The sequence below is a fragment of the Aphelocoma coerulescens genome, chromosome 4, assembly GCF_041296385.1.
Source record: "Aphelocoma coerulescens isolate FSJ_1873_10779 chromosome 4, UR_Acoe_1.0, whole genome shotgun sequence".
NCBI lineage: Eukaryota > Metazoa > Chordata > Aves > Passeriformes > Corvidae > Aphelocoma > Aphelocoma coerulescens.
Window position 1 is genome coordinate 11168216 of NC_091017.1, and position 8487 is coordinate 11176702.

General features: G+C 39.3%; 1 long non-coding RNA gene across 1 annotated transcript; it reads right to left on the bottom strand.

Annotated features, from left to right (window-relative positions):
• Positions 1–315: 315 nt before the first annotated feature.
• On the bottom strand, positions 316–8179 carry LOC138108954 (uncharacterized). The gene is made up of 4 exons (XR_011150158.1): positions 7957–8179; positions 7712–7830; positions 5284–5334; positions 316–910 (listed from the first exon to the last, which is right to left on the bottom strand). It is a non-coding gene; the product is annotated as an uncharacterized lncRNA (long non-coding RNA).
• Between the last annotated feature and the right edge of the window lie 308 nt (positions 8180–8487).

Below are 8487 nucleotides of genomic sequence, written 5' to 3' on the forward strand. Positions count from 1 at the left end.
ATTTTCATTCAATGAACAAACACCTGAGGAGAACAGAGAGGCAGAATGTGATTTTAAAACAAAAAAAATGCCAGCACTGATGTCACTACATAAGATGAAATTGATTGTTATTTATGTAGCTCTTTTCTTGCCTGTAGTTCAGTCAAGTCGAAATTTTACTTTATATGTGTAGCAAACCCCAAAAAACAGTTCTAAATACCAGACAAATCACACAGAGTTAAAAAGAAATGGAAGGAACAAATAGAGAAAGAAAGGATCACAAATCTGAAGCATGAGCTGTTCTTTTCAATCAAGAACTGGTTTCATAACTCCAAGTCACTTCCTTCTACTTCTGAACTTAGCAGGAATAAGAGTTATCCTAGTGGAACCTTTGTAGTAACTTGGCTGAGCTCTCAGAAAAGCAGGAGAGACAGCCTACAGACACAGTCTTCTTTGCTATGGTGGCTTCACAGAGTATCAAAATTCTTTTTAGAACAAGAGAACAACTCGTTTTTTATCCTTGGGTAGGCAGCGAAGAACCAGTGCATATTCTGTGAGGAAGCAGTCGTACTGAGCAAAAGGGATATCTACACATATTCACTGTTATTTCCTTAATGGCATTCTAAAGGAGTTACAGAATGGGTCAGGTTGGAAGTGAACACAGCGAGTCATCTGGTCCAACCTCCCAACTCAAGCAGGGCCATCCCAGAGCACATGGCACAGGACTGCATCCAGATAGTTCTGGAACACTTCTTGTGAGGGAGACTCCACAACCTTCCTCGACCTGCTGGAAATTATTTTCCTAATGCACCCCAGGAGACCCTTGGCCTTCTTGGACACCAGGGTACTGCTGGCTCATGGACAACCAGAACCCCCAGGTCCTTCTCCACAGAGCTGCTTTCCAGGAGATCAGCTCCCCACCTGTAACAGCCTGAAACAGATAAAGAAATTCTCTCCTTTTGATGAATTATCTTTATATATCAGACAGATGTTATGAATAAATATTTACATAGTCCTTTATCAAGCCATTACTAGCCTTAGATGATATAACCATCAACTGATAACTAATAAAATTCCCTATATTTCCTTAGATTGGCATCCTAGAAGAGATCCCTACTTGGGTCTAGACTTTTGGCCCTAGCTCTTAGGAAACTGAATTCATTACTATGAGAAATTGCAGAAACAAGTTATTTCTATAGAAATTCTCCCTTATATGCAGATAAACTTTATTGGATTTGTTTTGGGATTTTTTTTTCTTGCTGCATTATAAATGCTAAACTGTGTGGAATACACACTGTAAGCACCAAGCAGGCTATAAATTGTATGCCAAATATCACACCTTATGGACTGGCCACATTAGCACAGTGAGGAAGGAAAGTTGAGTGCTGATATGGCATGAATAATATATGATGTATCCTCAGTTCTGTAATCTCAGTATTTGTTTCCCCTTTTACCCATGAAAGTAAGCAAGAAAAAATTGTGGATTTAGCAAGTGTATATTTCATTTCATGTGGAGAAATATTAAGAGTTATTAACTGGACCTGTATTTTTAGATGGCATAGTTGCCTCAAGTTACTTCAGGTTTTGGCAGTGCTACAGAATTACATACACAAGTGGGCAGTTCCCAAGTAGCCAAGGCATTTCAGCACATGGATACAGAGCAGAGAACACAGAATTTAAGTACACCCCTTTCTTCACTTGAAGACTACTGTAGTGAGATAATAAGTAGTCTTATGCTACGTATTAGCCTAATTCTCTTTTTTTCTCATCCTTGCAGCTGAGTGTCCCTTCTTTATCAATAGGGAGGAAGGCTAGTGACTAATGTAAACCTGTCCTCTCTAGGGGGCTGGGAAATCAAAAAAATCAAAAGCCCCAAATCAGACCAAATAGTCCTTCACTTTAAAAAAAAAAACTCATTCACATATATGATCCTAGATCCCTGCAAAAACCATATATCAGATCTGCTCTGAAGGTCTGAGGTAAAGAGAGAGACCAGGCGTTTAAAGAAAAAAAAAGGCCATAGGGATTATTTCCTTAGGGAAAAAAAAAACAAATCCAAAAGGCTTTGGATTTTTTTTGAGGCTTTTTCACCTCAAAAACAACAAACAAAAAAACCTCACAACATGAAAATTCCTCTAAATAAAGGGGAAAAAAAAAAAAAAAACAAAAACAAAACCAAAGCAAGTCACCCAGCATGGAAAATTAACTAAAAAGATGGAAAATTATCAAACGGAACAGAAAATTGTCTTATAATGGGAAATATCAGGCAACCCTAGTAAAAACTGAATCTTCCATTCCCACCTGTAATCACCACCACTGCACTCTTAATAGGTAATCTACAATTAGACACAGATGGTGAGAGAGATGGTGCAATCTTCTGTTGATACTTGTGGTTATACATTTTGTTAAACAAAGTGCTCAGGCAAATTAAGGGCACTCCTGGAGATTTCTCCTTTAGCTCTCCAAGATCACCTCTCACATCAGAGGGCAAGAGTTAACAGCCGAAACAAACAATGTAAAGACAAATTCTTAATACAGATGACCTGGATTATGATAGAATTTTGTGTTTCCTATTGTTCTAGTGAATTCTGAGTGATGATAGACAGTCTATTCCACATAAGTCTCTTTTCCTACAAATGACAAATGAATTTACTATTTTGGACAAAACACAAAGGAAAAACAAAATCATCTTATGCACAAGTGCATGCTGAGAGGTAAAAGCAGAATTCTATAACTGAAAAAAAAATTAGTAGGATATTTTAGAAAAGCCCTTTTCTGTTTTTAAAATAAATTGCATTGTGTTCAGAATGCTTCAAGGTGGTGTTTGGGTTGAAATCCATACTTCAGCAGGGTTGTAAATATTAAGTTAAACAAGCTCACTTTTCACAGGAAGACCTTGTTTTACTCCCCATAAAATTCCACTGAAAAAAATATTTTCCAATAATTTTCAAACGTTTTCTTCTCTTGATATCAAAAAATGTTAAAACACACTTCTTTACAACTTCTTTAATACATCTACAATGTTTTTTGTTTAATCATGAAAACACTGATTTGCTTCGTAGACATTTAAATGTGTCTTAACTTGAAGACCAATTTGCAAATAGTTTTTTCTATTCATGATAAGAGAAAATTAATAAGGGAGATGCACAAATGCTCTCCAGGAAGGAAAGATGCCAACAGCATATTTTGATAATGCAAACAAAAATATGTCTTCCATCTTAATTAAATATCCAGGAAGAAAAAAACCAAAAATTTTCCCAGAGTAAGCAAGCAAGTGGACTCTTTGCACATCCCTCACCTTACCCCTTCTTTTTGCGGTCTTTCTGCAAGCAAACCACTAATTACCATATTCAGAACAAAGAGCCAGAAACCTGAGCTGAGCTGAGCCACTTTTAATTCAATGCTGTTCCATCACCATCACCAGCAAAATGAAATTAGTTTGAGCAGAGGCAAATAATTATAACCATTATAAATTAAATTCTATTTCTTCAAGTATAAAGATGTCACACAGTTTAAGACAGTAACAGTTTCTCCTGATAAAAACCATTAAGCTTACACTACATTTTCCCGGAAATAAGAATAACTCACATGATGAAGTGAAAAATTCAAAGAAAATTTATGATTACTAGGACTAGCTAATTTACTAGTCTTAAAACTGATCTCAGAATGGAGAAATCTCTATGGAGTTACCAAATCTTCAATTTCATAGAACTTGGTTAAGATCAGTCCCTTTTATCCACTGGACTTTGCACAATATTGTTGTGGATACAATATTACTGCTAGCAAGAATTTTCTTGCTTCTTTCCAGTCCTGTGAAATACTTTTCTCTCTCACGAAGATAGTAGCAGAGTTCTAGAAACTACAAACACCTGCGACCTTGCAAACCTCTGTTTATAGTACAGTCGAAAAATATTTTAACAATGGATGTTTTGGGATTTTAGTCAATCACCCCAAGGGATGGCTGATCCTTTGACCAATTAGACTATGAAGAAAAAAGTCTATAAAGGAGTTGTAAAATAATTAAATAAATCAATCTTGCTGCAAAATTCCTGCCTGTTGGATCTCTCTTCTCCTCCCTACCACTGCAGGGCACCGTGATATATACGTGACAGAATGTCTTTAGTCTCAAAACTGTTTTGACAGTTTAGAATCAGTTTAGTTGAGTAATGTAAGGCAGAAAAGTCCACAATCAGTTGCAGAAATATTCTGCCCCCTCAGAAGGCAAAACTGTTCTTAGAATGGCCACCTTTGAAATCCACATACTAATTACTGTTAGGTTTGGGCTTATGATCGTCACTTAAATTGTAATGCTTTCTTTCTTTCTTTCCTCCCCGAGACATGGCAAAATACCCTGGCAACAGGTATCTCGTCTCTCAACATACATCATTACACCAGCCAAATCTATAAGACTTGCAAAGAACAGCTATCAGACTTTTAACCTGACAGTATTTGCTAAATAAAACCCCTGAGTGAGAGCTGCAGTAGCATCAATCTGGATATTTTGAAGCTGTGGCAACTCTGACAAAAGTTAATTCAAGCAGAAAAACAGACACTCTCAGATTATCATGCTGTTTTAAGGATATGCAACTACATATATATAAAATCGAGGGCTTTGTCTTACTTCCATTATGATGTCTTACACCAATCTGATTGTTGCAGCCAAAAACCTCTTTCTGACATAAACTTTCTTTCCAATCTAAAGGAAAATAGTTGGCTTCATACAGCTTAGAGTTTAATTAGGCACCCTCTAGGACTTTTTCTGAACCAAAATGCAATGCCTTCTAGGCAACCCCAAGCATTCAAATACTAAACAGCCCTGTCAGCCATGAACAGCAATCAGCCTTAGCCATAGGAAAAAACATTGTGCAGAAGTGCCTAGGCTCAGGCTGGAGGGCTGCAGGAGTGTCATCATGAGTGTAAGTGCAAAAAAAGGTGAGGGGAATGCTCCAACTAATTACTGAATGAGAGACCTGAGTAGGCGAAAAGAAATGAAAGAGCCCATTTTCCACTCTCCGGGGACACATGCACATCAGTCATCAGCATGACACCAGTAATCCAAATGCCAGATTTGTTCAGATTATTATGCAGAATGAAGAGAGCAAAGGAAATTCAGACCCAAGTTTCAAAAAAAGTTTTCTGCAAAGGATTACATCTGTAATGATATTTTAACAGCGGTTAAAGAGGACTATGCACTCACCACAGATCAGTTTGCTGCCTGAGACTTTGCTAATTATATTTTTCTGAGAGGACTGTCAAAAAGTGTAGAATCCCTTCACCAGAGTATTAAACCACCTGTTACCTTACCTCCTTGAGACCCATTCCCAGAACTTCTTATGATCCATAGGGCAGGTCCCCCTAGTGTCAGAGAGGTTTTTGATTCATTATTCATCTTTATTATAAAGACTTTCAATGGACACTTTTTCTTCTGGGAACTGAGGTCACAGGCATATGTAGGACTTTCTCTTCACTATTATAAAATAACTAGACATGTAGATAACTAAACATTTAGAAAAACAAAACTGAAGTAGAGTAAATTGGTTTTACTTTAGAAGGAGGTTGAAACATTAATGCAGCAACATTCACCCAGCCACTGGTCAACTTTCTTTGCTTCTTTTGGGATCAAATAAGCCTCATCTTCCTTGGGTTTCCCCTCTAAGATTCTTCACACACATTAAGCATTAGAAGTCAAAAACTCAATCTTTTCTTTAACAGGAAAGACAAGGGTCTTCCTGGCTGCTTTATAGGGATATAAATAGGACATCACAAGGTGAAGAAATGAGTCGAGAAAACTTGCTGACTGCATTTTGACACAACTCTCCAAGTTCTCTGTTTTTAAGAGACACCAGTGTTTGAACTCCCAGAGGCACAGCTTCAGAAAATGAACCTCATCAAACATTAAACACTTTAGACTGCATAAGATTAAGAAGTGGGATTTTTATAAATCCTTCTTATGTTCAGGATCCCTAATGCCAGCAGAGGTTTTGCCCTTATTAAGAAAGGTGAAACTAGTAGGCAATTACAACACAAAATAATTTTTAATCATTACTTAGGAAGACCAGGCTTCTGATGAGCATCCTTTTCTCTTGGCTGCCAGCTGAGAGAAACAAACTGGTGTTAAAAGTATGAAAAAAATACTTGATAGTTTTCTTTTCACACAGCTAATCCAAGCCAAGACCTTTTGCATGTTTACAATTACTATCTTTTTAAAAATCAAATGTGCAACTACTGCAGTCATGAAGAGAAGGAAAGGAACTCAAGGAAGGCAGGAGAGGCAGAAAGAAAGGCAGAAAGAAAGAAAGGGAGAAAGAAACAAACAACAGGCAGCCAGAAAGAAAGAGGGAGAGAGAGAAAGAGAGAGAGAAGGAGAGAGAGAAGGAAGGCAGGGAGGGAGGCAAGGCAGGGAGGCAGGGAGGGTCTGCATAAGAAACACAAAGACTGACCCCCCTTCCCAGGGCTACCTGCTGAACTGAAAAAGGTGTCCTCTTGGAAAAAGTGGGCACTAGAGGAGCATGGCAATGCAATAAATCATTTAAAAAAAACCCAAGAAACTTATTCTAGATTTTTTTAATGGAGATTCCACTACAACATCAGGCATCTCCAGTCCAATGGAGAACCAGATAATTTTAGTCTGGGTTTCAAACTAAGGGTGAACCCACATCTCATTTATGCTTGAGTTATGCCTCTTTTCTTTAGCCTGTTCTTCAAATGTAGGGACTGCTTATTGCTGATTTCATGGAAGAAAAACCCTTGATGTCTTTCCCAGGAATCAGAAGGAAGCGGAAAAATGGGTACTCTAGCAACAAGTGAGAAAGCTCCTCTCCAAGAATAAACAAGTTTTCCCTTCCTTCACAACACTATATCACTTATCACAGTTACAAATTATCATATTCAGTTCAGTATTGGCCAACCTTTACAGTGGCATTGTAGAAGGACAAAGCTTACATTAACTGAATGTACTTTGAATAAGGAAAATCATTCAAACAGAGAAAAGCTGACCTACAAAGAGGATTCATGCAAAATTCACTGGTGTTGATGGAGACAGAAAGAACTTCCTTATGTAGAGGGTGGGCAGAGTACTGGAACAGGCTACCCAGGGAGGTCATGGAGTCTCCCTCTCCAGAGACATTCCAAATCCACCTGGATGTGTCCCTGTGTCACCTCTCAAGGTGACCCTGCCGTGGCAGAGGGGTTGGACCGGATGAACTGCAGAGGTCCCTTCCAGCCCTTCTGTGATTCTGTGATATTAACAGGATACTTTTATCTCAAGGGCAGTCTCTGTTACTCTGATGAAGTGCACAAAGCCTGTAGCACAGTGCAGCACAGACTGATCCTGCAAATTGCATTGTCTCTCCTGTGAACCTCAGCAGCCAAGGCATCACCCTTTCTGGGCTGATCATGTGAGATGAAGGGAGCCCAAATGCCCAGGCAAGAACTGAAGGTAGAAAGGCTGTCTGATTAACCAAACCATTATAGATAAAACACATTTTAAAATGCACCAATTTCCTTCTGAATGCAGCTGTTATTTTTCACATGGAAGCTGGGAAAAGATCAGGCTGTGGCCCCCAGCAGTCACAGTAGATGTATATTATCAGGAATATGCTTAGGGTGACAGTTATAGTCACACTTTCTCCAGAAAAGCAAATAATTTACAAACCAGACTGGATATCTCGGTTTGTTGGTAATGCAGAGCTCTCCTCCCAAACACCCATGTGGCCCTGTGAGCCTTGATTACCTCTTTGATGCTAGATCTTCCTTGGAGAACTCTGAAATGAAAGTGATGAATGAGGTCCTGTCAGGTGCCATTCCCTGGGTGGCCTTGAATCCATTCAGTTATCTGTTACACTGCCAGCCCTGACAATGATGAACATAAGGCAAGCAGCTGACAACACCTCTACCAATTACAAAACTTTAAAAAAGAAAAAAAAAGAGAGATAGATGGAAAAAGGTATGACTGCCACCATTTGATGCTTCACTCACCCACACTGCCTTCAGAGGAGCTGCCTGGGGAGGGAATTATGAAGTCTGTTTATATCGCTATCCCGAGCTCTGCCTCTGTGCTGGAGCATGAGGTGCTGTGATCTTCCAAAAGCATCTCCAAAGCAAAGCTGCTCAGCAGGATCAGCCACACATACTCACACAAGTGTGCATGCACAAATGCACAGATAGCTTCACTAATATGGGTCGATGGCAAAAAGGCAGGAAGGATCTTTGCATGGAGTTTCACAGGCACAGTTTATTGCTTCCACACTGTGAAGGATCCCAGGGGCAAAGACTGAGAACAATGAATAGTCCAGGTTTAAGTACGGGAGTGGGGTGAGCACCAGGGACCAATGGTCTGAGGGCATGGGGGCGGTACAAAGGCAGGACTAGGGAATGGAAACCAATGGGAAAGCTCTGGGGGTGTGGCAAGGGGCAAAGGCCAATGAGGGGAACCTGGAGTGAAGAACTTTCAAGGATATGGAACATATAAGATAGCAAGGGGATGGAGGGGCCACGAGCCAATCAAGA